Source organism: Loxodonta africana, chromosome 24 (genome assembly GCF_030014295.1).
Source record: "Loxodonta africana isolate mLoxAfr1 chromosome 24, mLoxAfr1.hap2, whole genome shotgun sequence".
Classification (NCBI taxonomy): domain Eukaryota; kingdom Metazoa; phylum Chordata; class Mammalia; order Proboscidea; family Elephantidae; genus Loxodonta; species Loxodonta africana.
The window spans coordinates 19533964-19548087 of NC_087365.1; positions in this window are offsets into that span (position 1 = coordinate 19533964).

Consider the following 14124-nt stretch of genomic DNA (forward strand, 5'->3'; position numbering starts at 1 on the left):
TTGAAATGTTTTGTTTTTGTTATTTTGACAGCATTCTAACTGTATGTAGAAATTAAAAAAAAAAAATTCCCAATCCATGCTCTGGTTTGTATATACTTATGGATATTTTGTGTTTAGTAATAACTGCCTATGTTTAAAGTATAAAATTATATTCTAATATATCACAAAGCATCCAGGACATATTGCCGAATCGAAAAATGTATTCAAACTTAACATTCAGTAAAATTTCAGTTTTCTCACTGTCTTTTACCTGAGACTATATTATTCAGTTGTTAGGTAATTGATACAGAGCTGATTTGCCAGCATTGCTAATTTGTATCATCACAGTTCTTCATTTTTGTTGTTTTTAAGGAAACACGCAATTAGAAAAAAAAAAATAGACATACAGTAGCTAAGACTGAAAAAAAATTTTTTATGTCTTCACATTTAAAGTGGGAGGAGGGATGAGTTTGTCTTAGACCAGGACTTCTTGACCTTAAACCAAAAAGAAACCCAAACCCAGTGCCGTCGAGTCGACTCCGACTCATAGCGACTTAGCACTACTGATATTTTGTAGTAAATATTTCTTTGTTGTGGGGGATCATCCTGTGCATCGTAGGATGTTTAGCAGCATCCCTGACCTCTACCCACTAGATACCAGTAGCACCGCACAGGTGCGACAACCACAAATGTCTCCAGACATTGCCAAATGTCCCCTGGGGGGAAGTATTGCCTCTGGTTGAGAACCACTGTTTCAGACTGAAGGAGCAGGAGGCAAAATAAGGACTTCAGAAGGCAGCATAGAGAAAAGAAGTAGAAGAGTTACTTCTTAATTCAGTCACTAGGCAAAAAGAGATACGGCAACTCCCGTATTGGAAGCAGAAGCACTGATGTTTCACCAAGAAATATAGTTTAAATTTTATGGCAAGTGCAAGGCGTATTGATAAATGGAAGAAGAAATAGACTAGAGAAACCCTAAGAGTATGGTCCCTGGACACCCTTTTAGCTTGGTACCAAAGTCACTCCTGAGGTTCACCCTTCAGCCAAAGATTAGACAGGCCCAAAGACAATAATAAGCGCAGTTCAACCATGTATATGAGACTAAGTGGGCACACCAGCCCAGGGACAAGGACGAGAGGGCAGGAGGGGACAAGAAAGCTGGAGGAATGGAAATGGGGAACCTGAGGTGGAAAAGGAGAGAGTGTTGGCATGTCACAGGGTTGGCAACCAATGTCATGAAACATTATATATATTGATTGTTCAACGAGAAACTAATTTGCTCTGTCAACTGTCACCTAAAGCACTTTTTTTTTTTTTTAATGGAAGAAGAAATACAGAACGGGGCTGTACCAGAAGCTATATTACACTTTAGGAAAACATTTTGAAATTTTGGGAAAATTAAACCTCAGATCTATAGCCATGATAAGGGGGAGAGTTTTTAAGCAGTTCCCTCAAATAGTCTTGTAATGGAAAAGAATTTTTACTTTGAGGCAAAGAAAGACTTGCAATACAAATTCACGGCAGTGCCATGTACATTGAAAAATCAGCTACATTTCATGCATTTGTCTAAGGTTTTACTTCTTTATTATTACAGTTAAACAGAAAGGCAGCCTCTAAGATGGCCTCAGTGAGTCCCACCTCGTGGTTTTCGCGCCCTTGGGTAATCCCCTCCCAAGTGTGAGGTGGACCTAGGGAATCCTCTGTGCCTCCCGTTTACCCCTTTTGTGAGCAGGAATGTCTGTAGCCATTATTCGATGTTCATCATTGTATGTTGGGGTTGGGGTGGAAGGCAAATAACTGCTCCAGGAGCTGTACTTAAAAGAACTGTACCCGGGAGCCTTACCCACAGCCAGACCTGATTTCAACAATGACATTCTGGACTTTGAGCTGATGTGGAAATGGAATGAGACTTTGGGGGATCTGGGCAGAGTGTGAATATATTTTGCACATGGTAGGCAGCCTCTAAGGAGCCCTGGTGGCACAACAGTTAAGCCCTGGGCTGCTAACCTAAAGGTTGGCAGTTTAAACCCACCCAGCTGCTCTGCAAGAGAAAGATCCGGCGATATGCTCCTGTAAAGATTACAGCCAAGAAAACTCTATGGGGCAGTTCTACTCTGTCACGTGGGGTTGCTGTGAGTCAGAATAGACTCGAGGGCATGCAACAACAGCAGGAAGCCTCTAACATAGCTCCCAGTGATCCCTCCTACTGGTATTCTACCCCTTTGTGTGTGGGTGAGGTGGACCCTAGCAACTCACTGCTAATGAAGAAAATATGGCAGAGTGATAGGATTTCACTTACGATATTAGGTTATAAATGTGCTTCTCTGTCCGTCACTCAGTCACTCTGTTGGAGGATGGCTGCCATATTGTGAACTGCACAAGAGAGAGGCCCACGTAGGAAGAGACTGGGAGGATTCCAGCCAACAGCCCCCAAGGAACCGAATCCAGCCAGCAACCACAAGAGAGAACACAAAGCAGATTCTCCCCAGTGGAGCTTTGAGATGACGGTAGCAGAGCCTTTGCAGCCTCTTGAGATCCTAAAGCAGAGGGCCTAGCTAAGCTGCTCCCAGATTTCTGACCCACAGAATCTGTGAGATAACAAATTTAGCTGTGAAAAGTTTTAAGTTTAATGTATTACACAGCCATAGATTGCTAATAAAGGCAAATGGAAAAGCTTATATATAATTACTTACTGAAAGCTTGATCATACAAGTGGAAGAAAGCATTCTTGATGCAATACATTTGCATTTTCAATATCACTCCAAACATAAAAGCAGTGTTCTAAATCACATGTGACGTTTATGAAGGAGTGTTTCATAGTCACTTAAGAGAGTATCACATAGGAATACGGGAATTGCCCCGTCTCTTTGGCCCAATACTGTACATCCAAGTTTCTCCAAGAAGAGATGGTGTAGGGAACCTCTCCAATTGACCTTACAGGTTAGGCATCTCAACTTCTCAGGATAGTCATTTTTAGCTCTACCATTTTTAGCTTTGCCGTAAAATCCAGTTACATTCCTTGGTGAAGCATCAGTGCTCTCACTTTGAATATATCATAAATTTGTTGAAATATTTTTATAAATTCACTTGTGTTTCCTGAAGTTGTTTACAATCCTTACTAGAAAATTACTAACTAGATAGAAGATGTGTTAATATTGGTGAAGAGAAAGGCAATACACAATATGGGGGAAGTCAGCAGATGGCCAAGGCAGACACTGAGAGAAACACAAGAATAAAGGGCAACTACTGTAATTACTGTAACATAGACAATTCTGCAACAATAGTATTCACAATAATTTTACGAATGGATACATAGGCAGATAGGTATGCTAAAGAGATGTGGGAGGGTGAAGGGAGAGTGCATGCTCACCTACAGATATATGTTTGATTGTGGATATTTCTACATACATAATTGTAGGTGCTGCATGTATATTCATACAGACAATAGAGCACACAAGAGGCACAGTCATGGAAACTTCTTAGACATAACCAAACATCTTACAGGATGAAGTTCCTATGCTCAAAGGCGAAGGAACACAGACTTGGGGGAGCAAGGGAGAGTGAAGAAAACCAAAAACTAAAGGGAGCAAATAGTCTAAAACACTAATGGACCATGTGAACCACAGCTTATACCACCCCAAGACCAGAAGAACTAGACGGTGCCTGGCTACCACTACTGACCACTCTGACTGGGATCACAACAGTGGGTCCCAGACAGAGTGGGAGAAAAAAGTAGAATTAAAAAATCAAATTCACAAAAAAGTCCAGACTTACTGAGCCTGGAGGAACCCCCAGGGCCATGGCCCTAAGATACTCTTCTGACCTGGAAGTGAACCCATTCCTGGAGACCACTTTTCAGCCAAACAATAGACAGCCCCATAAAATAAATAATAACACCTGAGAGGAACGTGTTCCTTAGAGCAATCAATTAAATGAGATCAAAAGGACAACATTTTCCCAAAAGCAAAGATGAGAAGGCAGGAAGGGGTAGAAAATCAGGATGAAAGGAAACAGGGAACCTAGGGCGGAAATGGGTATTGCTGATACACTGTGGGGAATGCAACCAATATCATGGAACTCTGTATGTACAAATACAGAACGGAAAATTAATTTGGTCTGTAAACTTTCACCTAAAGCACAATAAAAATTTTAAAATTCATTAAAAAAAAAAAACCCTTATTCAAAAATATTGCAAATGGAAGAAGAAAAAAACACTTCCTTAATAGTTCAAGAAAATTATCCTTCTAATTCAGATGGTAAAACACGAGACGAAAATAATTGTGACAGAAAAAACCAAAACTAAGTAAGCCTCGGGCTTTGTGATTTGAAGTAAGACTGAGACTTAAATATCACATGAGGTACAGAGACAGTGCAAGAAACCTTAAGAACTGCATAAGAGAGTAATGCAGTAGAGAATGAAGTCAGTGACGGCTGCCCCATACTTTTGTGGGACTCACAGCATTAGTTTATTGAACCATAAGAATCCAACCAGATTCCAAAAAACCAAACCAAACCCATCGCCCATGGAGTCAATTCTGACTCATAGCGACCCTTCAGCATCTTGTTAATCAAAAGAGGTTAGGGTTTGGGCAGCAAAGAAGACATGGAGGCACAAAAGCAACTCCAAAGAGACTTTTAAGTCAAAGTACTTCATCACATACATATGTATATATATACATCCCACTCCTTGATCCTTCCATTTGTACTACAGTAACACTTGCTAAAGCAGGATCCTGCGTAAGGCGGAAACCTGTTAGAGAAGGAAGACTCAAATATTTTGCACTACAAGGGGAAATAGAAAAGTGGTAACACTGTGCCTGTCAAAGGCAGAAAACTTTTGAGACCCGGAAAAAATAAGGCGGTCCCCCTCTCACAGGTTTCATTCTATATTAGAAAATTTTTAAAGATCCCTGGTGGCACAACAGTTAAGCACTCAGCTGCCAACTGAAAGACTGATGATTCAAACCCACCCAGGGTCTCTGCAGGAGAAAGATCTGGCAATCTGCTCCCGTAAAGATTACAGCTAAGAAAAACCTATGGGGCAGTTCGACCTTGTAACACATGGGGTCGTCATGAGTCCACGGCACACAACAACAACAGAGGTTCTTTATATGTTGTTGTTAGGTGCTGTCAAGTCAGTTCTGACTCATAGCAACTCTATGCACAACAGAACGAAACACTGCCTGGTCCTGCACCATCCTTACAATCCCTGTTATACTTCAGCCCATTGTTGCAGCCACTGTGTCAGTCCACCTCGTTGAGGATCTTCCTCTCTTCTGCTGACCCTGTACTCTGTCAAGCATGATGTCCTTCTCCAGGGACTGATCCCTCCTGACAACATATCCAAAGTATGTAAGACGCAGCCTTGCCATCTTGCTTCTAAGAAGCATTCTGCTTGTACTTCTTCCAAGACAGGTTTGTTTGTTTTTTTGGCAGTCCATGGCATATTCAATATTCTTCACCAACACCACAATTCAAAGGAGTCAATTCTTCTTGTCTTCCTTATTTATCGACCAGCTTTCACATGTATATGATGCAAAAGTTGGAAACAAAGAAGAAGGATCAGTAGTTGGAAAATGTGGCCTTCGTAATAGAAACAATGCCAGAGATTGAATAATAGAATTTTGCATGACCAACGACTTCTTCATTGCAAATACCTTTTTTCACCAGTATAAATGGCGACCATACACATGGACCTCGCCAGGTAGAACACACAAGAATCAAATCGACTATGTCTGCGGAAGGAGATGATGGAAAAGCTCAATATCATCAGTCAGAACAAGGTCAGGGGCCAACTGTGGAACAGATCTTTATATGTTAGACATTTTAAATCAGCCTTTGGAGTATTTTCCGAAAGGTACTTAAATTATATATTATTACTATAGTTTATTACCATAGGTGTCTTTGAACTTAGTTTGCATAACTCAGGCTACTTAGGCATTCACCTGAGAGAAGAGAAATTTTACATACCTTTATAAGACCTATCATATTCTGTATTCTTATATTGTTGAACTGTTCTTTGGATAACCTTAAAATAAAGCAATATTATTGACAGTCATATAAATTATGCAGCTTATTATTTAAAAGTATCATGTACAAAATCACTCTTATAATCAATGCAGGTCCTGTCAAAACATCCAATTAGTTTGGTTATCCCTTTCTAGTAATCTTTGGGGACTAGCCAAGGAGACTAAACATCTCCTACAGGGCCCTGTTTCAGCTGTCAAAATAAATCTATCTCTTAATCTGAGGGAAAAGGCTATTTTGAACATCTGATATCTTTATAATTTTTTCATGTAGTTAACTGTTTCCCCTTAGTGATTATAGCCTCTCATTATCTTTGGAAAGAATTTTTTTTTTTTTTATTGTACTTTAGATGAAGGTTTACAGAGCAAACTAGTTCCTCATGAAACAATGCACATATTATTGTGTGACATTGGTTTCCAACCTCAGGACATGTCAACACTCTCCCCTTCTCGACCTTGGGTTCCCCAGTACCAGCTTTCCTGTCCCCTCCTGCCTTCTCGTCCTTGCATCTGGGCTGGTGTGCCCATTTAGTCTCATTTTGTTTTATGGGCCTATCTAATCTTTGACTAAAGGATGAACCTCAGGAATTTTTGGAAATTTTTGCCACTCACAAAATTCTCCCTTAGGCGTATCTAAACCAATGTTACCCTGTATTTTTGGAATATAGGTCGTTTATATGCTTCTTTATTAAGAATATAGTAATACCCAAAAAAGAATACAATTCCTCAAAACCATTTCTATTATGTAAATTAAGCCTTTTGTTGGGGAGGTACTTAATAAATTGGGTTACTAAAAGCAGGGTAATACCATTACATATAACAAATTGTTAATTTAGAGGCAAATAAAATAACTTGAATTCTATTAAAAATTGAAGAAATATTTATAGTAAACACCCTATATTTTTAGCCCTGTACCTTTTATCATAAGTATAGTGATTTCATTTTGGAAAGTGTTAATTAAGTTCTTTGCCAGACAGGATAGTCAACGGTAAAAAAACCAAAAAACCCATTGCCAACCAATTGATTCCGACTTATAGCAACCCTATAGGACAGAGTAGAACTGCTCCATAGAGTTTCCGAGGAGTATCTGGTAGATTTGAACCGTAGACCTTTTGGTTAGCAGCCATAGCACTTAAACACTATGCTGTCAGGGTTTCCAGTCAATGGTATCATACACAGCGCCTGTTGTCATTGAGTAGATTTCGACTTATAGCGACCCTATAAGACAGAGTAGAACTGCCCCATACAGTTTCCAAGGAGCACCAGGTGGATTTGAACTGCTGACCTCTTGGTTAGCAGCCGTAGCACTTAACCACTACACGGCCATGGTTTCCTGTCAATGGTGTAGGAGGTAAAAAAAAATGTTCGCAGTCCCTGACCTCTAGCAGCTGATAATCTAGCATGCGAGACAGGCTTTTCCCTTTTTAAAATAATTTAATAATATTATCATAAACATTATGCTGTAATAGAAAATTTGGGAAATACCAATGAGACACACAAAAAAGGAAAATAAAGTGGCATCTTACTACCCAGAACCCCACCCATTTCCATCGAGTTAATTCCAACTCCTAGTGACCCTATAGGACAGAGTAGAACTGCTCTACAGGGTTTCCAAGGCTGTAGTCTTTTCAGAAGCAGACTTTGCACGTCTTTCTCCCATGGTGCAACTGGTGGGTTTGAACCGACGACCTTTCAGTTCCAGCTGAGAGCTTAACCACTGCACCACCAAGGCTCCCACTATTACTACCCAGATCTAACCACAATTAACATTTTATATGTGTCCTTTCAGCCTTGTCTTCTGTGAATACTTTGCCAAAATGTGATCACCCAGTGTGTTCTGTTTTACTGTTTCTTAATGTGTCGTGAACATCGTGAGCACGTACAATCGCTACACATTCTACGTCGACCTCATTTTTCATGCTTGGAGAAATTTTAATTGTAAATTTTAATTTAGCGAATGAGCTTGTTATTAGTAAACCTTTAGAGTGTTTTCAATTTTTAATAAACATCCTTTTATATATTCTTTTCCCATATCCCTGATTCCTTCCTCAGGATAAATGAAAAGATTACATCGTATATTTCTATTATTTGTCACATAAAAACAGCAGCAAAACATCTGTATAGTATGATGAATTTAAAGTAGTAGGCAAACTACTGCCCCTGATTTTTCACTACTTTCTAACTCGTTAAATATCTGTGAAATGGGGCGGTAAAAAGATGCCAAGATGTAAATCCTTTGCCAGGGTTACAGCGGGCACGGGAAGTAAAGTATTCCCAGCTTAGACAGAAGGCACCAACGACAGATTTTTCCACTGACCATTCCAGGTCATTTCTCCATTTTTGAGGTGCTTTGATTATAATCATCCTTTTTAGGTTGCGATCTTTTTTCCCCCTTTTTTCCTTAACTACCTCCCTACCTACCATTCCTCTCTACTCCCTTTCTACCTGCAGCATCTTCATGCTTATCACGTATACCTCCTGGGTGTTCTTCCATGCTTTCTGTAGGCTCACATAATGTACGTACAAAAGTACATAGAGAAATTATTGACTTTGATTTTGTCAAAATAAAAGAGATCATTTTGTGTAACTTTATCTGCTTTTTTCAAAACTCCCTCCAAGTCAGCTGAAACATAGCTCATTCCTTCTTTTCATGGTCACATAATATGCCATTATGGATTATAGTGGATGCTGTTAATGTCCCGCCTGCATCCCCTTTGCTGGCCAGGAGCACCCGTCCCCAGGTGCTGTGAGTATAGGCTGCTGATGGCTCACAGCTGCTCCTTTCTCAAGAGACCTGCCCTCAGCCCAAATAGAAGCCGCCTTGCCAGGGAGATGATATGTCCTCCATGACCCGGTGTGCGCAGGGGTGGAGGGGAAAGCAGCCTGGAGCCCAATGACTTAAACAAAAAAATTGTTGCCATGGGGTAGATTCTGATTCATAGCAACCCCATGTGTGTCGGCGTAGAACTGCCCTCCATAACGTTTTCAGTGGCTGATATTTGGAAAGTAGACCCTCAGGCCTTTCTTCTGAGTCTCCTCTCAGGCTTCAGCCACGAACCTCACATATACAGCTTATAATTTTACTTATAAGTGTTGGATTCTCATAAATAGAATTTCTAGATCAAACAAGCATGTTACTCCAATCTTAATAAACATTGTCTGTTTTCCAAAAGGCTAAAGCAATTCATGTTTCCTCCCCTCCATATACCAAAGGACCACGTTCCATACCCCCTCCTCCACCCAGGGTTCATGGCAGTAATACTATGTTTCTTTTTTGTTTTTGTCAATTGTTGGCTTCTGGTTGTTTTATTTTTGAAATTTCTGATTACTAGCACATTTGAGCATCTAAAAAAACACTGTTAGCCATGTGGATTTGCTCTTCTTTGAATTATGTGTTCACATGTTTTTTTACCCATTTACTTATTTTTCCTTTCATTTGCAAGAGTGCTTTTTATATTATAGGTATTATTATACATATTAGCTCCTTAGCTATCCTCTGTGGGAGTCCCTGGGCCACTCAGTTAAGCTTCAACTACTTTTGCTAACTGAAAGGTTGGTGGTTCAAACCCACCCAGAGGCACCTTGGGAAAACAGGCCTGGCAATCTGCTTCCAAAAGGTCATGGCCTCGAAAACCCTATGGAGTAGTTCTACTCTGCACAGATGAGGTCTCCATGAGTTGAAACTGACTTGATGGCAACTGACAACAACAATCAAATATAATAGCATCTCTCTTCTGTAGTGCAAATATATTTCTCAAATTGTTTTCTATTGATTTAATTTACTCTCTGTTTTACCATTTAAAAGGCTTTAATTTTTCTCTAGTCAAGTATATTTCTGTTTTCTAGCTTCTAGGTTTTTTGTCTTGGTTAAAAACCCCTGGACCTTCTAATATTCTTCTACGAATTTTACGTCTTACATTTAAGTCTTTAATCCATCTGTAATTGATTTTTATGTAGAATATGAGGTAGCAATCCAACTTTATTTTGTTCTAGGTAGAGAACCAGTTGTACCAGCATCTTTTATTAAAGAAACCACTCTTATACCATCTTTATATTTTATGTATTAAATTCTCATCTACATGGAGTTCTGTTACTAGGCTCTTCTCTTCCACTGATTTATTTGCCTGTTCCTAAGCCAATACCACACCTATTGATTATAATAGTTTTATAACATTTTTAGTAAAGGAAGTTCCCACATCACTATTTTTCTCTTTGATATATCCCCTGGCTGTTTTTAAGCTTTTATTCTTTCATATGAATTTATAGATCATTTTATGCAATCATAAAATGAATTACAATTGGAAATGAATTTAGATTTTCTTATTAACTGTGGAAAAATTAATATTTGGGGGTTATTGTTTCCACACAAGAATGTGATAGTCTTTCTTTTTTTTCAGATATTGTTTCATGACCTTTATTAAAATTTTAAAATTCTTCAGATAGGTCTTGAATCTTTTCACATGCGTTTTTAACTATTTCCTTGTTTTGTTGTTATTTTGAATAGAGTAATTTTCCATTTCTAAATGTTCAATACCATATTTCTATATATTTGCTGTTGTTAGGTGCCGTAGAGTCAGTTCCGACTCATGTTGACTCTATATGACAGAGTAGAAAGGAGACCATAAGTAGTGTTTGTTGCTAATAGAGAAAATAAATCATAGGTACTTTCAAGGTCCTTTAGGGTGTTTTCCTCCTGTCATGGATTGAGTTGTGCCCCTCAAAAATATGTGTCAACTTGGTTAGGCCATGATTCCCAGTATTGTGTGGTTGTCCTGCATTTTGTGATTAATGTAAATCCTAATCTCTGCCTGTGGCTAATGAGGCAAGGGTAGGTTTTGTTAAGGAGGATAAGGGTGGTATGCAACGCCCTTGCTCATGTCGAATCCTTGATCCAAGGTAAGGGAAGTTTCCCTAGCATGTTGCCTGCACCACAGTTTATCTTATGAGAGAGGCAAGGAGAGGGAAGCGAGCGGGAGTCGGGGGGGACCTTAATACCACTAAGAAAGCAGTATTGGGAACAGAGTGCATCCTTTGGACCTGAGGTTCCTGCCCTGAGATGTTCCCAGAGCAAGGGAAGATTGATGACAAGGACCTTCCTCCAGAGCTGACAGAGAAAAAGCCTTCCCCTGGAGCTGACACCCTGTATTTGGGCTTGTAACCTACTAGACTGTGAGAGAATAAAGTTCTGTTTGTTACAGCCATCCACTTGTGATATTTCTATTATAGCAGCACTAGATGACTAAGATGGAGGTGTCTTACTACACTATATAGATGGAAGGTGGCATAGCATAGGTGTTTGACAATTCTGGTGTTTTGAAGACAGACTTTGATTTAAATACTTGAGTAAGCCATTGAACTTCTGTGACCTTTTTAACCTCATGTAGTTGCTGTGAAGTATAAATGCAGTAATTAATTAAAATCTCTTAGCACTAAGGCTGGTACATAATTAGCACTCAATAAACGGGAGCTATGATTAGTTATTATTTTACAAGAGGCACCATCTTCTAGTAGGTTCCACCAGGCTGACAACTCCACTTTTTTTAAGGAATTTCCAAAAAGAAATTTAACCAAGACAAAGCTATGAATGTGTAAAGCTGGTTCAAGTGGTTACAAGTATATTCAATCATTCATTTAATTTTGAAGTCCTTTGAAGGCTTACTAACTAAAGTGGGCATAATCTTAGAATTATCTTAGGTTAAGTCAGGAACAACACACAATGGGCTTAGTTATGATGTCGTCCTGTCTTGGTCCACTAGAAACATGGGTTTATGTGCTCCATTTCATGTTTTATCAATGCATCAGATACATTTAAGAGCATTAAGTAGGTGATAGGTGACTTCCCTGAAAAGGAATTTAATATTCTCTACATTTAAGAAAAATAGATTGCATTTTTGTCAACAAATAGTTAATATCTGTTTTCAATGGTACTTAAAATATGATCAAAACTACTATTTTGTATCTCTCTACTCTTGTTTATGTCTTTTGGCTGTAAAAAATGAGTAAATATATGTGAAATAAGTTTGAATCTATTTTATGAGTAAACAACGTGAAAAAAATTTTACGTTCTTTGTCAAAATTAAAAGATTGTTTTTTACTAACAGAAATTCCTCTCAATTTCTCAAGAGAAATTGCCAATGATTCTTATTTATTTTACTTATGAATTAACTAAATATGGACTTCTATTAAATTAGGATACTCTTGCTTGATGGTGAATTATAATGGGAAATTTTATCTTTATATATACAGCATCTGAAACCAAGGCCTTTAAGACATAAATGAATTCAAGTTTTTACTTAAATGCTCTTATTTGCACTTTATTGAGCAATACAATATTTTTGTCATTCTCTGTTATTGTCATTGTTGTCAATTCTGACTCATGGCAACCCCATGTGTGCAGAGTAGAAGTGCCCCATAGGTTTTCAAGGCTGTGATCTTCCGGAAGCAGATTGCCACAACCGTCTTCCAAGGTGCCCCTGTGTGAGTTTGAACTGCCAACCTTTTGGTTAGCAACCTAGGGCTTAACCGTTTGCACGTTAAATCCTGATTACCTGCATGGATGAATCTCCCTTCTCATATTTGAATCCTTTCTGTTTTTGTTTTCTTTTTCATGAGTGCACTGATGGAAGCATTAGGACTCTGTTATGGAAACTGCTTCAAAATATAAGAATAAACATATAGCATTTGCTGTTGGTTTTCCAACTCCCTCCCCCCCCCCAAAAAATGATTCTTATTTTCTTGGAAGCGGATTTTAAATTTGTCTTCATTCATTCAGTGAAAACCTATTGACCACCTATGATGTTAAGTCATTTGTGCAAAATATTTCTCCTGTCTAGCTCCATTCTTCCATTCATTTACTCAATACCTAACACCGTAAACTAGGGACGCCACAGCAAGTACGGAAAAACATTGTCCCTTTTCTAATTGAACTAAAGTATAAAAATCACTCACATAAATTTACATCCAAGCTATGAAGGAGAGACATACAGTTGCTATAACAGAATGTAACAGGACTCAGGGAGAACTTACCTAAGGAAAAGATGATTGAGATGAAATCTTAAGGATGATTAGAGTTAATTAGGATAAGGGAGCAATGAGACCACCTCAGGCAAAAAGAACAGCATGTACAAAGGCCCTGTGGTAGGAGGGAACATAGCGTATTTGAGGAATTGAAAGAAGGTCACTCTGGCCAAAGCTTAAATAGTGAGGATGCTGATTCCAAAAGTGTAGGTGGGACCAGGCCAGACCAAACTTGATAAGCCACCATGAGCAGTGAAGCTAAAAGCAATTAAAATCCTTAAATTGTTTTAAGTTTGGGTGCGAGGGCAGCATGATGAGAAGGATTGAGTTAGGGGAAGGGACACTAGTTAAGAAGTTAATCCCTAGAATAGGCAAGAAATGATGGCAGCTGGTGGTGCAGTATAGATGAGAGACATGGTTAAATTCAAGAAATATTCAGCAGGTAAACTAAACAGGACTTGTGATGAGTTAGCCCATCACAGATAGATGGTTGGAGGTCGAAGATTACTCCCTGCTTTAGTTTACTCATTTGGATGCGTGGTTGAGGTTTGCTTTGCTTTGAACATAATGAGTGTGAGTTGCTTTCTTGCGATCATGTGAAGAGGTTAAGAAAGCAAATGAAACGACAGGCCTGGAGACTAAAGGATTAATTTAGGCTTGAAATGTAAACATGAGAGTCATCTGCATACAGGTGGTTAGTGAAGCTCTTCATTCACTGATTCACTGATTCATTCAATCAACATGTTTTTCACACTCATATGTGCCAGTCCTAGCGGCACAGTGGTTAAGAGCCTGGCTGCTAACCAAAGGTGGGCGGTTTGATTCCACCAGCTGCTCCATGGAAACCCCATAGGGCAGTTTTACTCCATCCTATAGGGTCACTGTCGACGACACTGGGTTTCTTGTTTTTTGTTTTTTTTTGATAGGGTCACTGTGAGTCGGAATCGACCCAGCAGCAGAGGGTTTGGTTGTTTTGTTTTTTTATGTGCCAGGCACTCTTCTAGGCTCTGAGAAGTCAGATAAATTTTAGAATCTGGCTGTCAAATTTCATGACAATGATTTTGAGGTTTTAATTAGGATTGTATTCTTTATAATTATGGCA